This window comes from Lepidochelys kempii, chromosome 6 (genome assembly GCF_965140285.1).
Source record: "Lepidochelys kempii isolate rLepKem1 chromosome 6, rLepKem1.hap1, whole genome shotgun sequence".
NCBI lineage: Eukaryota > Metazoa > Chordata > Testudines > Cheloniidae > Lepidochelys > Lepidochelys kempii.
The window spans coordinates 75,196,566-75,220,501 of record NC_136385.1 but is presented as its reverse complement, the minus strand read 5'-3'; positions in this window follow the sequence as shown (position 1 = coordinate 75,220,501).

The following is a 23,936-nucleotide window of genomic DNA, read 5'->3' as shown; positions in this document are numbered from 1 at the left end:
ATGCATAGGCCTTGGGCTCTCTCTCCACACAAGGATGAATTTCACCCAATGTAACCCTTCTGCCCGTCAGAGTTGGCAGCAACAAGGGCCGGGTTCAATATCTAGGGGTTCCATTCCAATAACACAATGCAAACCGGCTCGAGCCCCCACCCAGTGACCTGGGACCAATATATACCACCCCCGCTGGGCGCCTCCAAGAGGCAATACTTCCCCTCTCGCAAGCACATAGTCTGAGTGTAGCAGAAGTCTTTTAATAACAGAGAGAAACAATGTGGCATTATGTTGGGGAAACACCACCAACAGGATTCATAACACAACCCATGAGCAAAAAAACCCACCCCAGGCAAATTGGGGCATGCCCTTTTCCCTTTGGTTCTTGAGTCCAGCAACCCCAAATCACCCAAAGTCCCAAAAGTCCAATGCCCCAAAAGTCTCTGTCCCTGGTCAGGGCAGCCCCAGAGTTCGAAAGTTTATCTGCGGAGCTTTACCTCCCAACCTGGGTGGAAATGGGACAGGGGTAAGAGGCACCTTACATGATCTGAAGCTGACCGCCCCATAGCTCCATAGCGGCGCTCCACTCTGCCAGCCGCCCCACAAACTCCTTCGCTCAGCTGCGCTCCGCTAGCCGCCCCACGAACTCCTTCGCTCAGCTGCGCTCCGCTCCGCCAGCCGCCCCACGAACTCCTTCACTCAGCTCCACGGCCCACAAGCAGCTCCTGCCATCCACACACTGCGCCACGTCGAACTGCTTCACCAGCCGCCCCGCAAACTGCTCCACAATATATCTTCAGGCTCCCCCACTACTTAACACAACACTCAGTGATTTCAGCTCTTAGGTGAATTCAGCTTATAATAGGGGAGCCCCAGTGCTGGTGCACTGTCAGCCCAAAGTGAGCTCAGCAACCTATAACTAGACTTCTAATGAAATCAAAATTAGCTCTGATATTCCACAGTGGAGAGAGGAGGAAGTGCAATTAGCATGTAAGGCCCTCACCAAGGGGCCCATGCCACCAAGTATTAATACTTGTCCCCAGCCTCTCTCCATTCACACAGTTTTGGAACCCATGACCCTTGCCTAGCGAGTGCTACTTAGTTGATGGTGAATCCCTCCATCATAACAAAAGGCCACGTACAGTTCCAAGCACAGTTCCCATAATCAGGGTAATAACAATTTATTCTTCCTGCCCCAATAACAGAGACACTGGGGATCCCACAGCAGCCAAAGTGACCATTTGGGCAGCTATGGTCTCATTCTAGGCGTGGTGGGTGTGCCTATGCAAATGAGATCGGCCCCTGAAGTTCTTTTCCACAACTTGCCACACCTCACCACCAGATGTCAGGGTGGAGCTCATCCTGACACTGCTTACACACATATACATTAAGATTTGCAACTTTAAAAGCAGCAATATCTACAGGCATTTTTAGGAGTGAATATAATGTTCATTAACTACACGCATTCCATCCATCACTATTGACAGTAAGAGAAGAATGCGCCACCTAGAAAACAGATTTTACTGAATCAATGACAGACCATATCTTTTAATTTTAGATGTGTCATCCTCCACCTCAGTACACCTCTCACTTTTGTAATGTAGACAAACTCCTCGTAGTGCCAGGTGTTCAATGTTAGGCATATTCAATCATGTTGGTTGTTTTCTTAACCTGTGAATCACTGAATGATTATAAAAAAAACAACGAGGAGTCTTTGTGGCATCTTAGAGACTAACAAATTTATTTGGACATAAGCTTTCATGGGCCATAACCCACTTCAAGAGATGCATGGAGTGGAAAAAAGTAGGCAGGTATAAATATACAGCAGATGTAAAGATGGGAGTTGCCTTACCAAGTTGGGGGTCAGTGCTAATGAGGCCAATTGAGTTAGGGTGGATGTGGCCCATTTCCAACAGTTGAGAAGAAGGGGTGAATATCAACAGAGGGAAAATTACTTTTTGTAGTAATTCGATAACAGTCTTAAAAGTGGCCATTCTTCAACAAAAAAAACTTCAAAAATAGACTTCAACGAGAAACTGCAGAACTGGAATTAATCTGCAAACTTGACACCATCAAATTAGGCCTGAATGAAGACTGGGAGTGGCTGGGTCACTACAAAAAATAATTTTCCCTCTGTTGATACTCAGACCTTCTTGCCAGCTGTTGGGAATGGGCCACATCCACCCTAATTGAATTGGCCTCGTTAGCACTCAGCCCCCACTTGGTAAGGCAACTCCCATCTTTTCATGTGCTGTATATTTATACCTGCCTACTTTTTTTCACTCCATGCATCTGATGATGAAGTGGGTTTTAGCCCACAAAAGCTTATGCCCAAATAAATTTGTTAGTCTCTAAGGTGCCACAAGGACTCCTCATTGTTTTTGCTGATACAGACTAACATGGCTACCGCTCTGAAACCTGAATGATTATAATATCACATGCCATGGTCTGAGAGATTTAGGAATCAATTGTTTGTCTTTTGTGTCACTTTAAAATTTACAGAAAGTTTCACAGGTGAATTAAAAGTGGAACGTTTTTCTTTTCTTTTTCTCAGTTGTACCAAAGCACAAAAGCCTTGGCTTTTCAGCTGGCAAAAAGTTCTTACAGCCTGGATTTTTGTACCCAATTGAACTGGATTTCAGCTGTATCATTCTTATAAAACTCAAAGGATAAAGTGCAGGATGAAATCCAATGAAACTCATAAACATTTAAAAAACAATTGGCAGAGCTCTTACTAACCACAACTCTATTTAAGGAGCTCGAAACATCAGTATATTCCTGATACACAGTGCTATGACATTTCTTTTGCTCTTCAACAAGTAATGGCAAGGATAAACCATAACTGAACAAGCAACATTTCATACATGTTGCTGTTTCCTCACAGCTTTTGCCACAGTCTTACAAATGAATTAAAGACCGATCTGAAGGAATGTGCTGCACAATTGCAAAAATTATGTATGCATCTGACAAAGCAAAACTACACTAAATTCCACTGTTAGAGCTAAATGTGATATAGCCCAGTCTTTAAAATGCTCTTTGGGTCAAAACTCTGTCCATTTCTGAGGGTGCATGGAGCCTTCTATTCCTCATTTCCCCGGCATTAGAGCTGCCCACAACTGTAGTCCCTGTGTTCTCCTGAGTGCTGGGATTGTCCATATTAACATTAATAGGGATATAAGCCATCCCAAAACAGTTGAGGAAGAATTACATTTATGGTCAATCCATGCTGGTACTGACATGTTGCACCCTTTTAATAGGTAGTCTTTCTGTATTTGCATATTGCACCCTTTCACTGGGGTGCTCCAGGAGGTACTGCATTTCTCTCAGTCATAATGATTGCTAGTGCTCTCTTTAGGACAGTGTAGCTCCAGACTGCCCCTAAAGCTGAATGCATCCGATGAAGTGAGCTGTAGCTCAAGAAAGCTTATGCTTAGATAAATTTGTTAGTCTCTAAGGTGCCACAAGTACTCCTTTTCTTAAAGCAAGATGATAATGTCTGCCCCATACTGGCAGTAGACAAACTCTGGTCATTTTCTGCTAATTAGAAATGGGAAGTTCAGACAGATCAGAATCTGGACCCTGGCTCTGTGAATATCCTTTATCTCTGTGGTGGGTTGAACCAAAACCCTAGATCTAAATAATCTAGTTTTGGAAAAGTTGAAACCAATCCCAAATTTTGCACCTCAGGCCCGGCTCTAGTAACAATAAGTCTTGTTTTAGACTTATACTGAATATATTTTCCTCAAACATGTTAAATTTTAAAAATTCAACTGTTTGCATACCCTTTTTATGACCTCTTGCTGATAACATTTTTAGAAGTTTTAAAATAGTTTTTAAATGGTTTTTAAAAGACTATTGCAGAATATTCATGGAAACTTAATTTGAAATTTGTAATCATGACTATGCAGACCAGAAATCTGATTCAAAGAGCTACTCTCATCCAATCAAAGAAGAGTAACATGACCATATGAGCTAAGCAGGAACCAAAACCATCGCACATTTCTAATGTCTAATGTTGAATACAGTACTTGCAATGAATTGTTCACAAATGAGCTATAGACATAGCTAAAAAAATTATTCACTGAAATTAACTGGTAGGTAAATTCTGAATAATGAATACATCTGAGAAAACTGAAAACTGTTTGCAGACTATTTGCAAACAGAAACAAGATAAACTGAGTCTATATTTTTATATACATGTAAGCAGTGTCAGGATGAGCTCCACCCTGACATCTGGTGGTGAGGTGTGGCAAGTTGTGGAAAAGAACTTCAGGGGCAGATCTCATTTGCATAGGCACACCCACCACGCCTAGAATGAGACCATAGCTGCCCAAATGGTCACTTTGGCTGCTGTGGGATCCCCAGTGTCTCTGTTATTGGGGCAGGAAGAATAAATTGTTATTACCCTGATTATGGGAACTGTGCTTGGAACTGTACGTGGCCTTTTGTTACGATGGAGGGATTCACCATCATCTAAGTAGCACTCGCTAGGCAAGGGTCATGGGTTCCAAAACTGTGTGAATGGAGAGAGGCTGGGGACAAGTATTAATACTTGGTGGCATGGGCCCCTTGGTGAGGGCCTTACATACTGATTGCACTTCCTCCTCTCTCCACTGTGGAATATCAGAGCTAATTTTGATTTCATTAGAAGTCTAGTTATAGGCTGCTGAGCTCACTTTGGGCTGACAGTGCCCCAGCACTGGGGCTCCCCTACTATAAGCTGAATTCACCTAAGAGCTGAAATCACTGAGTGTTGTGTTAAGTAGTGGGGGAGCCTGAAGATATATTGTGGAGCAGTTTGCGGGAGGGCTGGTGAAGCAGTTCGACACGGAGCAGTGTGTGGATGGCAGGAGCTGCTTGTGGGCCGTGGAGCTGAGTGAAGGAGTTCGTGGGGCGGCTGGCGGAGCGGAGCGCAGCTGAGCGAAGGAGTTCGTGGGGCGGCTGGCGGAGCGGAGCGCAGCTGAGCGAAGGAGTTCGTGGGGCGGCTGGTGGAGCGGAGTGCAGCTGCGCGAAGGAGTTTTGTGGGGCGGCTGGCGGAGCGGAGCGGAGCGCCGCTATGGAGCTATGGGGCGGTCAGCTTCAGATCACGTAAGGTGCCTCTTACCCCCGTCCCATTTCCACCCAGGTTGGGAGGTAAAGCTCCGCCGATAAACTTTCGAACTCTGGGGCTGCCCTGACCAGGGACAGAGACTTTTGGGGCATTGGACTTTTGGGATTGCTGGACTCAAGAACCAAAGGGAAAAGGGCATGCCCCAATTTGCCTGGGGTGGGGTTGTTTTTGCTCATGGGTTGTGTTATGAATCCGGTTGGTGGTGTTTCCCCAACATAATGCCACATTGTTTCTCTCTGTTATTAAAAGACTTTTGCTACACTCAGACTATGTGCTTGCGAGAGGGGAAGTATTGCCTCTTGGAGGCGCCCAGCGGGGGTGGTATATATTTGTCCCAGGTCACTGGGTGGGGGCTCGAGCCGGTTTGCATTGTGTTATTGGAATGGAACCCCTAGATATTGAACCCGGCCCTTGTTGCTGCCAACTCTGACGGGCAGAAGGGTTACATACATTATTAGCTCAGCTCTAGCAAAAACTCCATAGACATATTGGATAATGGCATAAGACACTTTTCAATACAGAGACTCTGCAAGGACATTCTAGAATTCAAGTCTCCTTTATGTGGTTACAATTCAAAGCACTGAAGAAAAAGCTTCTCAGTTCTCTGAGGAACTGTGTAATAGTAATTCCTTTTACAAAAAGATGTCACCTGAATTCCTGCTGTGTTGTCTGTCTTCACCTATGTAATTAGCACAGTTTTCCAATAAAGCATCTGGTACTGTACTTCATTCTGCCTCTAGGTTAGATTGTCTTTTAATTTGCTATGGTCCTTGACCTAAAAGAAAAATGTGCTAAGCAGTCTGAAGAAGTCAATTTAATTATTCTTCTACAAAAATCAGAGACAGATCACTATGTTATGCCGCATAAGTAGTAGTATTGTTTCTGCCATTGTTCTTTGCCAATAGTTTCTTCTTAACGTTTGGCAAGCAAATTCTCCAAAGATTTCATCTACCCTAATCATGCACCAATCCAGGGTTGCAGGGGCTGAGCAGGACTTACACTCCAACTGTTGCTCCTGGCTGCTGTGGACATGGATTGTCTCTCCTGTGCTCTCAATTCCCCTCAACCTAGGATTGCCAATTTTGGTTGGATATATTTGTGGAGGTTTCATAAAATGACATAATCTTTAATTAAAGATTAATCTTTAATTCCTGGAGGGCTGGCAACTTTACCTCAACCTCACCCATTGGCGTCTAGAAGAGTGGAGGAGGAAGAAACCTGACTCAATTGCAGGTGGGACAAGATCTGGACCATGGCTGGTGGGGATGCAAAGGGAGTGTTAGGATAAAGATATTCAGGCCAGTCTGCAAAGGCCTGTACTTTAAGAATTTAGGTGTATTCTTATCACTTGGCTAGTTCTAGAGGTATAAAAGAAAGAATCAAAATCACTGTCTGCTGGTGTAAGGGCCTTCTCTTACTGTGACAGTCTGAGGCCCTGTTCTTAGGCTAAGGCCTTTGGCTAAGCAGCAGAGGCAGCCATAAGCTGGGAAGCGAACGGTCACATCCTCACATTCCAAACTAGTCATATTGAAATAAGGTGCTATTGGGCTGTTAGGCACTATCAGGACAGGATTGTATTCCTATCACCTCCAGAGAAAGGGAAGTGTCTAGAAAATGTAAAAGGAAACTTAGTTTGATAGCATCCTGTCTGGCAAGAACTTACTTATCAATAGCTGGGATGTGAAATCCTCACTTCTGTATTGTCTTGTCATTATAGTTCCCATTTTGCTATTGTTTGTCTGTATAATCTCTGTCTGGTTCTGTGATTGTTCCTGTCTGCTATATAATTAATTTTGCTGGGTATAAACTAATTAAGATGGTGGGATATAATTGGTTACATAATCATGTTACAATATGTTAGGATTGGTTAGTTAAATTTCAGGAAAATGATTGGTTAAGGTATAGCTAAGCAGAACTCAAGTTTTACTATATAATCTGTAGTCAATGAGGAAATGAGTAGGTGTGGGAGGGGGTGGGCGTGGGCATGGGGGTGAGGGAGATGGGAACAGGGAATGGGGGTGAGAAAATTGGAATCATGTTTTGCTAAAGGGGGAAATGGGAACAGGGAATGGGGGTAAGGAAATTGGAATCATGTTTGGCTAAGGGCAGGAATGGGAACAGGGACACAGGTGTAAGGCTCTGTGGTGTCAGAGCTGGGAAGGAGGATACTAAGGAAGGAAACTGGAATCATGCTTGCTGGAAGTTCACCCCAATAAACATTGAATTGTTTGCACCTTTGGACTTCGGGTATTGTTGCTCTCTGTTCATGTGAGAAGAACCAGGGAAGTAAGTGGGTGAAGGAATAAGCCCCCTAACAGGGAGTAGATTGGGATAAGGAGCCTGCAGATGTCAGAGGGGGCAGGGAGACTGGGACTAGCCTGCTGTGTGTGTTGGGGGGGCAATAAACTGGGACTGGAAGATGTGGGCAGGACAGAGGGACACACTGGAACTGGCTGGGCAAGAAGACTTAGACTGGGAACCAGGGGAAAACAGGACCAGGGTGGTAGGGAAGGGGATTGAGAACCAGTTGAGAGAGGGGAAAGACTGCATCCTGTGCATTGAATGAGGCAATGATTCTGTGATAAAAATATTATGTGATCATGATATTAAATACTATATCATAATGCATATGCTTAAGTGGGCCAATTTAATGTTGCACAGACAGTTTTAATTCTGGAATTCCCTGACTTCTGAGTGCTTGACTTCGCAGTGTTAACCTTTTTGTATGTAATCATTATTAAGAAGTAATAATTTGTTGAGTGTTGTCAGCATTTTGCAAAACAGCATAGGAAGGTCACTGCCCCAAAGAGACAGTGAACTTAAGCCGCAGTCTTACAAGCACTTAGTGCCATTGACTGCAGTGAATTAACTTGTCTATTTATCTGAGGGTTTTATCTTGCCATCCAGCACTGTGGTGTCTGAAGAGCTTTCACATAAAATCAATAGCAAAGACCCTAGTGGATTTAATAGAGTCTCTGGCCCTTCTCCCTTTGTGGGGCCAGAAAGCTCTGCTTAGGGTAGGTTTTGTTTATTTATTTTCTTGTTTTGGTGACTGTGGTAGCAGGGGTCTGGGAATAAAAGGGTTGTTCGGATAATGTCAATTATGGCGGAAAGGCTTTCTCAAAAGTGAAAGTTTGCAACATTTCCTAAAGATGGTCAGACTCTGGATTCACCTAATCTCCTCTGGAAGATTGTTTCATGTGGCTCCCCTTGACACAGAATGCTTCGTTTCCAGCTCTCACTGGCTTCATCCTGGGCTTTGTGATCTCTACTCATATGCTGCAAGGTAACAACATAATCATAAAAAGAAAAGGAGTACTTGTGGCACCTTAGAGACTAACAAATTTATTAGAGCATAAGCTTTCATGAGCTACAGCTCACTTCATCGGATGCATATAGTGGAAAATATAGTGGGGCGCTTTTATACACACAGAGAACATGAAACAATGGGTGTTACCATACAGACTGTAACAAGAGTGATCAGGAAAGGTGAGCTATTACCAGCAGGAGAGCGGATACAGACTAACACAGCTGCTACTCTGAAACATAATCATAAATGTTCAAAGGATCAAGGCTTAAGACGATGAGTCTGATAAGCCCCAATTAGGCAGGATGCATATACTTAATTGCATAAGTAGCTTGGGTAAATACTGCTTCTGTTTAAACAAAGGTTATGGGCAAGCTAGTGGCTATGAAAAAAATGACTCCTTCCTAAATGGATTAGGCTACTGTGTGCTCTTGACATATCTCTCACCTTACTGCTTAAAGCAGCATTTTACTTTTGTTTGCCCTCCAAAGCCAATACAGCTATGGGAGAAATGAGCTGACTCATGTACCATCAACAACACTGCCAGCTAAATTCTACTGACAGACTCTTTCCCCCTAGTGATGATGTAAAAAAGCCAGAAACCAGATCCTATTCTGAATTTGGGCTACTTCAACTCTCTCCAAATCCCAGGGGCTGGCAGTTTGAGATCATTGTGTGACTTGCAAGCAGAGTGAATCTAACATTGGTTCACTGAGAGCAGGAGTGTCATTTGCTATTGGGCAAGAGGACTATTGCCCCTCCACATGGGTGCTGACTCCATGGTTGCTCTGGAGCTCAAGCACCCACGGAAAAAAATAGTGGGTGCTCAGCACCCACCAGCTACAGCTGTTTCGTGGTGCTGCCCATCAGCTGTTTGGCAGGTGGGGGAGGCGCTTGCAGGGAGGGCAGAAAGCAGTGAGCAGCAGGTGGGGACCTTGTGGGAGGGGACAGAGTGGGGGCAGGAAGAGGTGGAGTGAGGGCAGGGCCTTGGGGAAAGGGGTGGAGTGGGGCTGGGCCTCAGGGCAGAGAAGGGGTGGACCATTCCCAGGGGAAAATAAAAGTTAGTGACTATGCCCACCCCCCAATCTTGGTTTGCCCTCTCCCACCAACTTTTCACAGTTCCTTGCCAGCTGGTACTGCTGTGTCTCCTCCAGGCTTGTGGGGGCCACTATAGGGCAGGCCAGGTTAGAGCTCCTAACTACTGCATTGTCAGCACCACCCCTTCTCCCCGCTATCTAGAAAGGAAGCAGCAGCTGTGATCTGGGCGGGAACTGAGCATGGAGCAAACCAGGCCCCAATTCCTGCCCTGCACCCGCCATTACTGAGATAGCCTGTTGCCCCCGCAACTCCCCAGGATAGGACCAACATGCCATCTCCCCACCGCCTGCCAGGATGGGACCAGCCCACTAACACCTTCCCGCCAGCAGCCACGGGCCTTAGTGGGGAGGTGGAAGCGGGGATGCTAACACAGCTTTGCCCTTCCCCCGCATTTTTCTGAAATGATGCCCATGACCGAGAGTGAAGAAACATAGGGCTTCATGGACAGGTTAAAACATCTTTCAGACTAGAGCCCAACTTTCGAAAGCTTCATAATGTAGTATGGTAGTGCTGGCAATCGTGAAGCAAGGTGGGATGCGGGGTAAACACTCAAAGGTCCCTTCCGATTCATCCTACATTTCACAGAAGTGATATGTTCCAAAGTGTGTGAACAAAATGAAAAAAATGGGGTCATGTTACCTTCATATGGATAGTGACTGGGATTTAATAAAATATATGACAGAGCAAAATATTATACTTTTAATAATAATTAAAAGCACTTAGAGAGTGATGTCTGGGATCTTGAACTACTCCCTCCATTTTCTCTTTCAATTGCTGACCTCCACCTGGCTGTCAGCAGACTATATACAAGTTGAGAGCAGAACCACACAGGTAGCAAAGAAGTAATAGAAAGACTAATGGGAGCTGGATCCAAGCTCTATTAGAAACTCAGTTGAAGTTTTGTCTTTGACTTTAGTGGGAGCTCAATTAGATCCTTAAGACACAAAGGCATTATCAATAGTAGCTGAAAGATTGCCAACAATGTCTCAAGAAAGCTCCAGGACTAGATCCAGGATGCAAAAAAGCACTGTTAGGCAAACTCAAGATAGGTAAAATAGACTAGAGTAGCAGGGGTACTTGCAGGTCAGGCTGGAGCAATGTGGAAAAACATTCCAAAGTCTAGCCCTACTGTGCCAGGCAATTGCTTGTGGTGTGAGTTTCTCAGTTGTCTGAATGCTTGGAGTCACCCTTGGCTATTTTAAGAACAATAAGATAAAGTCAACACAAGTGAATTGCTGCTTGACACTCTTCATGGGACGTACTGTTCCCTCTTTCTCAAGTTGTTTTGACATTAGAGTAAGATCATCTCTTAAAATAAGGGAGATGATTGGTGCCAAGGAATGCTAAAGCAATTTGTGTGCTGCGGTGGGAACAGCGATAAATAGTAATTAAAGAATTTTCATTTCAAATGGTAGTTTTACCATCTTAGCCCCTAATTGAGCAAAGGATCTTGCTTTTTCCTGAATTTTCTACAATAAATATTTATTTAAAAGTTTGATTTACATATACATGGAATATAAAGTTCTGAATCCCCAAGTTTTTAAAATTCCATCTGGCATTCCTCCCATACTTTGAGGCAAAGACTAGATTGCCAACAGTTAGCTGTGGCAGCTCTTGCTACCTTAGGCATTTACTTGGAAATCCAAGGGATATGTTTGTGCCAAAGAAGGATCTAATGCTATAATCACTGTTAATCATGAGAGGATTTTTCTGCCACTGACTTTAGCATTTTCTTTTTCATTAATTTTTACAGGTCTGGTAGATAGGTTGAAGACATGATTTATTTTAAAACAGTGAATCACCACAAGCAAAATAGCATTCAGGTTCAAACTGGATTGAATGCTTGCAAATAAAGTAGATCAAGGGAATGAATAATAAATGTATATGGATTATTATTAGAAAAGGGACAAAGCCATAAAGTTTAAGGGACAAATTCTCAGCTGGTATATAGCAGTGTAGCTCCAAATAGCACTATGTCACTTTACACCATTTGAGGATTGGGCCATTAAATATGGACTTCCTTAAAATCTGAGGTAGGTCTGTAAACTAGTTTGGCTATAATAAGAACCAACCTGACTCTTCATTGAAACTTGAACAAAACTCCATTATTTTTAGTTTTAAAAAATGTTTGCTTATCTTGAAAAAAAAAATCTTTGAATGCCTTGACCACCTCTAAAAAACAAGGAGCACCTTAGAAACTAACAAATGTATTTGGGCATAAATTTTCGTGGGCTAAAAGCCACTTCATCAGATGCATGGAGTGGAAAATACAGTAGGCAGGTATAAATACACAGCACATTGAAATATGGGTGTTGCCTTCCCAAGTGGGGGGGGGGTCAGTGCTAACGAGCCAATTCAGTTAAGGTGGAAGTGGCCTAATCTCAACAGTTGACAAGAAGGGATGAATACCATGAGAGGGAAAATCACTTTTGTAGTGCTAATGAAGCCAATGCAATCAAGGTGGCCCATTTCAAACAGTTGACAACCAGGTGTGAGTATCAGCAGAGGGAAATTACTTTCTGTAAGGACCTAATCACTCAGTCACACCATCAGGGGCTCATTCACCTGCACATCTACCAATGTGATATATGCCATCGTGTGCCAGGAATGCCCCTCTACTATGTACATTGGACAAACCAGACAGTCTCTGCACGAAAGAATACATGGACACAAATCAGACATCGATAATTATAACATTCAAAAACCAGTAAGAGAACACTTCAATCTCCCTGGACACTCAATAACAGACTTAAAAATGGCCATTCTTCAACAAAAAAACTTCAGAAAAAGACTCCAATGAGAAACTGCAGAACTGGAATTAATTTGCAAACTGGACACCATCAAATTAGGCCTGAATAAAGACTGCGAGTTTAAGACTTAGCTGCCTCAGATATTTGAAGGATGAGTTATCTGCTAATAATTTCTGGAGAGTGTTATAATTAAGACTACGATTTAGTCATGGGTATTTTTAGTAAAAGTCATGGACAGGTCATGGACAATAAGCAAAAATTCACAGCCCATGACCTGTCCATGACTTTTACTAAAAATACCCATGACTAAATCTTGCGGGGGGCGGGGGGGCTGCTGGGGAGTAGGCCGTGGGGGGGTCACTGCTAGGGGGTGGGGGAGGGCCGGCCAGCACCAGCAACAGTAGCTCTGACTGCCCAGAGACCGCTGCTGGGGGCCGCCAACAGCAGTTGCTCCCACCACCCCTGGGACCGCTGCTCCAGGGACCGAGCAGCGTCCAATGCGGTCCCCAGGGTCAGCTGCCCCAGTGCAGCTGGTCCCGGGGCCACCCCAGCGGCTGGCTGCAGTGCCGCTCCTGCAGCAGCCAATGTGGCTGTCCCCGGGACCACCTGCTTGGGTGGCCCTGGGGTCAGCCACACTGGCCACTGCAGAACTCACAGAGGTCATGGAAAGTCACGGAATCTGTGACTTCCGCAATCTCTGTGACAGACACAGATCCCTAGTTATAATCAGTTATAATACATTAAGCCCATAACAGTCTCTCAATCATACAGTAGAACGTTTATGAGCTATTGACATGAAGAGGATCAGGGCAAAAGTGTAATCCCCCTCTCCTCAGATATGTTTTCAATGTTCAGTATAATCAATCTCTAACTCAAGGCTGAATTTGGCAACGCATAGGACTGTGTGGAAAGTGTGTGAGATAGACACAGCGTGGGGCTGCTCAACATCAGCCTCTTGTCTCAACAAGATTTTGCCACACTAGTCCCACCTAATAACCCAGTCACTACTGGAGATATAGAGAAGCCCTGTGACTCCAGGGGAGTTTCAAAAGGCAAGCTTCTGAGTACATTGAAGCAATACTGGGGTCAGCCACAGATGTGCTTCCCAGGCTTGTTAGGCCCACTTTATGTATGAATCAAACATTTGAAACAAGTATTGAGAATATTTTATTGGGATAAAAATTATGTCAAACCTGACCTGGGGAGACAAATTCTTACCCTTTTTATGAGTGGCCAGTCCCCTTCATTGACTCAGAGCTTTAAGGCGGCACTTTGCTCATCATTATGGAACATGTCACCGATCCTGCCTTATGAGGACAAGCAGAACACAGTGTCAAGTACCAGACGTTGGTATAAAGATAGCACTGCAGTTACATTAGTTAGGATAAAATTGCTAGAACTATCAAACTTTGTTTTCCAGGGCATGCTTTAACCTATAGGGGTAAGGAGGAAGGGGGACTTCCTGCATTTTAAAAACTCAGTAAAAGTAATATCAGACCTGAAGAAGAGCCCCTGCGTAGCTCAAAAGCTTGTCTCTTTCACCAACAGAAGTTGATCCAATAAAAGAGATGACCTCACCCACCTCATCTCTCTAATATGCTGGGGCCAACACGGCTACAACAACAGTACAAACAAAAAATATATGCCAGCTCTCTTTACTCTTGTCTCTTCCCCCAGCTTGTTTCTAACCCCCATCTACAAGATGGAGACAGCATTTCAGCTCTCTCCTTTGGCATGGAGGTAGGGAATAGCTCTCTCTCTATCTTTTTTGCCACCTGCTCCAGGGTATCCAACTGCTCACACACTGCTGGATCTCTTTGTTCAGTATTGCCAGTTTACTAGGATTTAGCCAGGATACCAGGATTAACAATGCTACTGTTCTCTTGTAAACACTGCCATGGGACAGTTGATGCCCACAAGCTGTCAGGAGGGGTCTTTGTTCTCCATCTCCTGACTTCCTGACCCCAACAACTAAAAAATGACTCAGAAGTGAATAAGATCATAGGAATCACCATTAGTACATTTCTATCATCTATACAGATGAACATTTATCTGTTCAATACACCACGGTGTTCACTGCAGGATTCTGTTTCTGGACTGGTTTTGTATGTCTGGATGCCTTGCTGACTTTAAGAGACAATTATAATAATGGTGCTGTCAAGCCCTAAGGCAAGTTTCAAGCAACCCCAGTATTTCTCTGATGTAGTTGGCACCATTAAAAAAAACCCCATCACCACAACCCTCTACAATACTGGGAAACCTTGTTTAAATTCCATTAAACTAAATTAGGTCTTGCCAATGCAGGTGTTTGATTAATTCCATTAGTATAAGAAGACAAGAGGCATTACATTAGACTTGGGAACAACATGGGATAAGTTTTATCCTGCATTGCTTTTGTTAAACATCCAGTAAAAATGGGGGGAAGGGATGGAGTGGATTAGTGGCAAAGGTTGAAAGGCAGGGAAGCATTATATAAGGCTGCCTATATTCTGTAATGCTGCTAAGTAATAAACAAAGAAGAAAACAAGTGATGTTCTGTACAGTGTTTTGCATAGTGGGAGCTTGGCCCATGACTGAGGCTCCTAGACTACAGTAACACAAATAATAATAAAAAAAAACATATGGCCATAGCAAACACATATGGCCCAGCTATGAAAATAACCTCTTCAAGGCAAAGACCGTGCCATCTTTTGTGTTTATCGTGCTCCTAGCACAAACTTGGACAGCCGTGAAAAGCAGTAAGTTTAAAAAATAAATAGCCACACCAACATGGATATATTGTCTCACTGTTTTTTATAAGATTCCTATAAATTATGTGTGCTGCTAAAATATAGAACTGGATAACTAATGTGATGAGGATTACAATAGCAGTCTACAAATAATTGAGGAGGGAATATCAAGAAGAGTGACGTAACTGCGTCGAGTAGGAATAACAGGATAAAAGGAACAGTTAGACTGAATGTCAGGAAAACCTAAGGGACAGGGTAAAAGTCCCATGATCTGAATTAGTTAAAATTAAATTGGCTGGTGAACCTAACACTCTAATAGGGAACAATCCCATTTTAGTAGCAGGGTGGTGAGTTTGTGAGTGTAACCCCCTTGGGGTTTAGAGAGAACAGCCCCTTTAAAACCTCTTCCTGAGGCAGAGGACTCTGATGGTGAATGAGCTACTGTAACATGACCATTCTATTAATAGGATAGGAGTTTTTAAACATCTTCTGCAGTTCTGAGGCAGAGGACAGGCTGGTGGTTCCAGGGGAGGGGGAGCAGAGAGAGAGGGAGAGCGACAGGTAGAGTGTGTCTGGAGAGTCAGACAAGAGGGCCTACAGCAAGCAGGCCCTCATATTGCGAAGCAGCAGAGAACCGTCCTGAAGCCCCGGAGGGAGAGCGGCCCAGTGGGAACTGTCACCCAGAAACGCAGATTAGCTACTGGGCCTACGGAATCCGTGCCCAGGGGCCCCAGCCAACTAGGGGACCCCAGAGCGCCAGGCGTGCAGGGAAAGCAGAAGCCAGGGGGCCGCAGGGGAAGCCCCCAGCAGCCCCCAACCCTGTCCCTGGTAGAAGCGGGGGGGTGGAGGGGTATCAAGGGAAGCCCCAGCACTGGGACCCCTGCTGTGGCCCTGGAACTTTAGGAGCTCTCAATACCTGCCACGGCCTCAGGGCTGGGAGAGCTCTGACCCCGCAGCAGGGGGACAGAGCTTCTTGAGTCTTGGGGTTGCAGTGGGGGAGCAAAATGTGGGGGGAGCCTGGGTGCCAACAGGGGCAGAGCCCAGGAAAGGGGCAGAAAGGTGTGGGTCACATGTGGAAGGGGCGGAATGGGGGTGAGGTGGAAGAGGTGGGGAGGACTTGCTCTGTCCCAGGGCCCCAGGAAACCTTAATCCGCCTCTGCAGAAATGTATGGAATTGTGAATATTGGGGCTTGTGACCTTGCTTTGAGAATAAGGAGGGAGGTTGTAGCTAGTTAAGTGGGGTGATTGTCTCTCGTGTGAGTTTACAGAAGGCAGCAGAAGAGGGCACCAAAGGGGTTTGCTGGAGAAAGTTTTCCTGGTGCTGAAGATGACCAGGAGCACCCAGGACTCCCTGCTGGACTGAACTTGGCCCAGGATTCCTGAACTCGGAATCTAGACACATTGCTAAGTGTTCACCCTTTCATGCTGTGGTACCAAGAGCCAATGGGTCCCTGTACTGAATGTAACCCTGTTATACTCTCCCTGCCCACCCATCTTCTCCCCCTGTTGTTTTTCTCCATCCATCCCTCTGTAAATACATTTCCCCCGTCCTATATTTGTTCTACTATTCTCCGTGTGTGAGTGCATGTTGAGTCCAGGGAGGATGGAACAGGTGCCCCCAGGGTGGAAAGGCATTTCCCTGCTGCGTTCCTGTGCACGCCTTTTCATGGCTGGACCCACCCCGCACTGCGGACTCCATCTTGGCCATGAGGGCACTATAGTTACATGACATTAGGGGGAGGAGTTACCAGGTGGCACTATTACAGATGTCTTTGATACAGGAACCCAGTTTAGTTAAAAAAAAAGATAGTAGGGATTGGGATTGAGAGGGGCATATTGCTCTCTCCTGACCCCAAAAATTAACACAAGGGAAGGGGTGATCTAGGCTGAAGTTTGTAACGTATTTTAGATTATAAGGGTTTAAGACAGCCACTGCAAATATGCTCAGCAAGGCTGAGGTGGGATCAGATTTAAATATCTAATCCCTGACTGTCCTTTTTCACCTGATTTGACCTTCTACGTACTTGCAAAGCTTTAGTAAACTCAAAACTATTTTGTGGGTTTTTAAAAAATCCTTAGAGATTTACTTTTCCAAACCTGCAGTGTTATTTTCATAGCTTTCTTCATATTATGTTGGATTACACTTTCTCTCTTGGGCCACATTTACTCTTTTCCATTATTCAACCTGTAGAAATAAGAGAGCAAGCTAAGGTCCCAGCAAGCACACCCAGGCAAAACTCCAAGTGAAGCCAAATTTTTCCCTGACTTAAAATCCTGGCTTCTGGGGATTGCACAGGTTACCTGTCATTGAAGAATCTGTCCCAATATGTTTGGCTTCAGTGCTGTTCATCTCACTTTTATGAGCATTGAATTCATAAAATAGGGAGACAGAAAAATGTTTAAAAATCTCCCCTCTCCTCCCTCCCCCCCCCCCACCCACCAGAGATAGAGAGAGAAGGAAAACCCGTGTAGAAAGCCAACCAGAATTACTAGGTAAAAGGAAGTATTTTTAAGTATTTCAGTGCAATGACTGGATTTGTGATGACATAACTGATGTGTTATGGGACTCTGATCATAAACGAGCTACTACAACATGACCATTCTATTGATATGATAAGAGTTTTTAAACATCTTCCGCAGGCAGTTCATTAGCAAAACTGATTAATAACATGGCAAGACTACTATGACATGATGGAAACTTAGTAATTCTTTATGAAGGAAATGTATTACTACTATGATTCATTTAATTCCCTGAGCAATAGTCATTCTTAATTTCCATTATCCATCTGCCCACTCCCCAATTAAAATCAGATATTTACACAAAAACTTTCAATTCCTAATACACTACTGCCAAGAATGGCTTACAATAGGACACTAATGTACTCTGCGGGGATGGAAGGTGCCATATATGCAAAAAAACCAAAATATACAGGCTGCATTTTTCGAGTCATTTTTTGCACATGAATTTATAGTGTGCACGTTCGTTTAAACACTAAAACAGGCAAAATGAAAGATAAAACAAAAGTAAACAAGAGAGACCAGTAATGTTACTGTATGTCAAATCTTACATAGTGATTTAAAAAATAGCAATCTGAAACAAAAAATATCAATGCAGAGGAAAGTGGGAGCAAGCCATGCTCTCTCCTGCACCCAACTACTTAGCCAGAATGCTCCTTTGCCAGCCTTGCACAGGACTGTATCCTTGAGGGCCATTTTAGCTGGCTTTGCAGCCAACAGCTGTAATAGGACCACAGGAGACCTCAGATTTAGGCCCAAAGAATTTCTAATTTTCTTAAATGCTGGCTCATCACTTTCTCTCAGTAGTGAAAAAAGTTGTCAAAAATTCCTGGGACTTTAAGATAGGAACGTTCATCATTATCAGAAGTGCCACTTTTCATTCCTATTAGTATTTCTATCGTCACGTGTCTTCTTCTGTCACAGAGCACCAATAAGTGTATCGTGTCAATTGTATTTCCTCAGCACAGTCACAGCTGTGTCTTGTTTTACACTTTTATTTTATTTTTTTGCCAAGTCTGTGACTCTAGCCTTTAGCTGACTTCAAGGAAATATTAAGATCCATCACATTGTTGCTACTAGGGAGGCACTCTGTTTGAGGGGTTGCAGGGAAATGGGAACATACTTACAACACATGGTGGTTCTGTCCAGGAATTAGATGGTCTGGGAGGAAATTAGTGAAGAGATTAATCATATGACATAATGTCAGCTTCCTAGTGATCTCCTGACCTGCTTACTTAATGATCCAGTAAAGGATCTACATTTTAAACAGAATGACAAATTAATCTCATTTTTATTGTTAGCAGCAAGACTCTGTATTGCACATTACTGGAAAATGTGACCCCCTCCTCTTATGAAACTGTGGTATAGTAAAATATGGACTGTGCTTGTAATGGAAAAGCTTTCACACCAAGTATTACACAAGAGAAGTGCCAAAAGAAAATAGATATTTAGAAACGTGGTCACCCTTTTTACTGTACTCAGAGGAAGAGGGCTGCCTAGCCAGCAAGCCAGAATCGTTAGCCATGTTCTTTGAATATTAACTTCATCCTGAATAAGTAATGTATGATGTGGTATGTTTAATAATAAAAAATTATGAAAACTGAACTCTCTGAAGATGAAATCATGACTTTTGGAGGTGTATAGATCACACGTATGTAATGGGTGCATTTGAGAGAAGCCTTTCTTACTATGCTCTTCTTTGGTGATGGATCAAGTAGGTGACTGGACTAATAGATGGTAAAAACAGTTCAGTGTAAACAAATGAAAAATAATTAGTCTTAGAGCAGCAAGCAAAGCACCCAATTCTAATGCAACTGACAATTAACATACGAAAGCATTTACACAAGGTTTATCCAAACCAGCCTGGTAAATGGTTTAGGAGATCTTCAGATTTCCCATGCACATTTTCTAGTGCACACTCTAGAGAATTTTAATCGATACGATGTTATCTGTAAACATACTTACTGCTACTCAGATTACTCATTTCTGGATAGAGAGGCCAAGCCTGTAAATTTAAAAAGCACGATTAATTCCAAAAACCCCATTTTCCTTTAGGCAATATACAATTTCCTTTCTCATAAATGAAAACTTTTTATGTGACCTGATAAACGTGTAATAGATTTAAGTAGTTATATTTTACTTTGATTCTGCTAAATGCAGAATGACCAAATTGCTGGCTGACATACTCCAGTTCTGTGGAGAGGAGCTATTCTGCTCTTGTATACATTTTCTCATTTACTTACAATAAGTTAGTAAAACAAATGCTCTTGAGGTAACACTGGTGTTGAAACTTTTTCTATTTTGTATTGAGAGCATTTTCCAAAGGGTCAGATCCAGTTCATTTACCTTGAAGAACCACACACCTGATATGTGCCACAGCTGCTGACTGCATTCTAATGAGGCATGATTTTATTTTAACTTGGCTGTAGCATTTGCTTCTGAAAAAAGCTGGAATCTCTGTTGGTTCGATTCTGTGGACTGTGGCCCAGTGCTTAGCATGGGGATTAAGAATTAGTGCCCCTAGGTTCTCTTCTCCCAAGTATCAGTGACTTGCTGTGCGAATTTACATGAGTCACTCATGGCCTGTTTTGAAGATATGCTGAGCACCTGCAACTCCCATTGACTTCATTGTAGCTATGGAAACTTGGGACTCCTGAAAACTCAGGCTATTGACCTCTCTGTTCTTCAGTATCTGCATCTGGAAAATGGGGATACCAAGGTGTGCCTATCATAATGTGCACAGATTATAAGAGCTTTTGCTTGACAAATACGATAAATTATTTTTAAATAAGGCTGAAAATGAGGGAAATGGGAAGTGTTACGCAATAGGGGTGACTTGTGCTAAGTGTGTACCTGTTAGTACCTATTGTGTGCCTCCATGTTAATGTGAAATGCAGTAAGCTAACTAGTACCTAGAAGGTTTCTATTGATACACAGCTGTAACAAATAAATGGGTATAATCTAAACACTTGTTTTTAGAATCAGTTTCTTTGAAAATTTGATTCTTAAATACCAAATGATTGTACTTAAAAAAGCAATTTATTGTGGGAAGAAAAGTAAAATCCTGCTTTACACTGTAATATTGTGTGAGCAGTAAATACCATTTCCAGTAAAAACCCAGAGTCCCAAAGGTGGGAGGGAAGGATATTAATTCAAATTGTCATATTCTATTCCTTTCTCATATTCCTTGAGTTAAGTTTAACTTGTCCATTGAAGGATTCCAAAATAGACTCTGGAATGATGAGGTAGCTATAGAGCCATTAAACCAACCATAAAAGCTCTCTGATGATACACAGAAAACTTCACAAATCATATGTTTGCTTAATTTGAATCCAGTAAATTACCTTTTTATTCTAATACATTGTTTTCCTTTTCTAGTGGCTTTATGCTCCATTGCAATGCACACTCCTGCAAATCACATGGATAGGGCAGTTTGAACGGGACAAGATCCTTTTAATCTGCCTCTCTGTAATTAGACAACAACTTATTTTTGTAGGTTTTTTTTCTTTCTTGAGAAATATTTTTTGGCTTGAATCTTGCACTGAGGCTCTGCTGACATATTTTTTAAGCCTAATGGTTACCAAGAAATGTAGTGTAGAAGATAAGCCCGGATCCTGCAACTGAAGTCAACAAAGCTCTGTGCAAGTATAGCAGTCTACCCATACTTTTTCAGCTGTAAGACCAGAGTCATAGATTTTATATTCTTTTCTTCCTTATTTTTAACACTACGCAGTGCCATTTTCTTCCTGATCCTAACAGCAGATTGATTAAGATTCTAAAGCTTACACACACACAAAAACTGATGAGTGGTTTACAACAGGAAATCTTCAGAAGTTTCTCATACAGATTTCTAGTAAAGGCTCCAGAGAATTTTGATTGATTTGATGTTATCTGTAAACATACTTACCACAAATTGGATTACTCATTTGTGGAGAGACAGGCCAAATCTGCAAATCTAAAAAAAATGCATGAATAATTCAAAAACTTTTCATTTTAGCTTTTGAACAGTTTTATATCTTTAAAACAAAACATTTTTACAAAGACTATTAAAACTGTGGGCCTTAAATTTTCTCTTAACACACTAAGTATCTCTGTATAAACACACTGATTGCCTCTTTGTTAATATACACCATTCATTATACAGTGTATAAAAGTTTAAATATCATAAATTTTACACTAGTTTAAATGCTCTACTGTCCAAACTGGAAGACACATCTTTGATGAACTCCTGGGGACCTAATTTAACCCCTTTTTATTCAGAAACATATACATCACATACGACAAGTACATAAGATTTTTGAATGGGGGTCATTTTAATTGGGTCCACAATGACTCTTCATATACTTCCAAATAGTGCTAGAAGAGAATCTGCCTGAAACAAGGAACAATGGCCTATTTTCGTCAGCAAATTTAACTGCTATGGTCAATCCAAACTCAGACCTTAGCTATAGATATAACTGTGGTTGTGAACCAAGAAAAACAGGCAGACGTGATCTGTTTTTTTCAAGTGAATTATTACAGAGGTATTTCAGGTTTAGTTTGTTAATTTAAAACAACCCTTTCCAAGTGTTTTTAGGCTTCTCTGATTAAATAGGGTCTGATATAGGTTAATACTTTTTCATGTACAAGAAAAGGAAACATTAGCTCCCTTAATTAGCTCAGTAGTTTGATCATTGGCCTGCTAAAACTAGGGTTGTGAGTTCAAGTCTTGAGGGGGCCATTTAGGGATCTGGGGCAAAAATTGGGGATTGGTCCTACTTTGAACAGGGGGTTGGATTAAATGACTGCCTGAGGTCCCTTCCAACCCTGATGTTCTATGATTCTTTGTGAGCCTGACTTTGCCCACTCAGAAGTTAGGGAGAGTGGGCCAATATAAATCTAACACCTATTATTCTTGCTATTCTCTGTGCTTGCTCAAATTTTTTCTTTCTGTTGATTGCAGTATTTCAGGTGGACTCTCAAAAAAGACATAATGCCTCTCTATGTACTTTAGGCAGGCGGAGGCTTGGTTACTCTGTCAAATTGCAAACTCATACTTAATGTGTTGTCCATAATCACACCGGTGTTAAAGTACTCCTGCTTTCTAGGTTTCTTCATTCCATTGAATATCTTGGTTTTAGATTATTTCTCCCACATGTGCTAACTTGTACTTTGTCAAATATTACTCTTATTTTCTCCCCCCTTCCTATATTTCTTTGTATTTAAATATTTTTATTTTAGTTAAGTTTTTCAAAACTGGTAAAAATATTATGGCACCCATTACTCAAAAAAGTGGAATAATTACAGTACAAAATGGCAATTAATGCACAACGTAGCAAACAAAGCAGAGAAATGCAGATACATCTGGACTATTCTCCTCCCCACACTACCATAAAGATTTTTCTCAATATTCTTTTCTTAGCTTATGCTGTAGCAATTGGCATGTCTTTTGAAGTTTTAATTGGCATCTTAATTGCTCACAAACTGCAGAGTAAGAATAGTTCTGAAGATAGTACAGTTATCCCAAGTGTTATCTAAAATGATACGTTTCTCCTTGCCTGTCACAACTCCAGCAAATATCATCAACGCTTAGTCCACATTTTAATAACAAACAAACATTAACATGTAGCATTTATATAGCCCTTTAATCCTGCAAATGCTTAAAACGTGTGACTTTAGTCAGGCAAGTTATTGATCTCTAACATTCATAGAATCTCAGGGTTGGAAGGGACCTCAGGAGGTCATCTAGTCCAACCCCCCTGCTGAAAGCAGGACCAATCCCTGATTTTTGCCCCAGATCCCTAAATGGCCCCCTCAAGGATTGAACTCACAACCCTGGGTTTAGCAGGCCAGTGCTCAAACCACTGAGCTATCCCTCCCCCCAAAGTATCTAAACATGGATAAAAAAAAAACTGAGGTTGGCCTGGCTCAGCTGACTTGGGCTCCCAGGGGCCAGGCTGCAGGGTTGAAAACTTGCTGTGTAGATGTTTGGGTTTGGGCGGGAGCCTGAGGTCTGGGACCCTGCGAGGGTGGACAGCCCAAGCCCAAATGTTTACACTGTGATTTTCAGCCCCGCAATCTGATCCCTGCAAGCCACTGTGGCCATGCTTTTATCCCTGTGGAGACATACTCTAAGAGACTACTCATGCGTGTAAAGTTATGTATGTGCTTAAGTATTGACAGGATTAGACCCAAAAGTTGGTATTATTATTTTCACTTTTCAGATAGGAACACCGAGCCACAGAGAGTGGATGACATGCCCAAGAGCACACATCTGTCTAGCCAATTGTGAAGATGAACACAGGGAAGGGTTTTGTTTGGAGTTGGGAGCTTCAAATGACAGACTGACCTCCCACAGAATGAGGTCTGAGATATTTGGAGGATTATGTGACCTAGAAAGATATAAATATTTTCTGCTGAACTGGGCCACAAAAATCTATTCTCCAACATTCTCC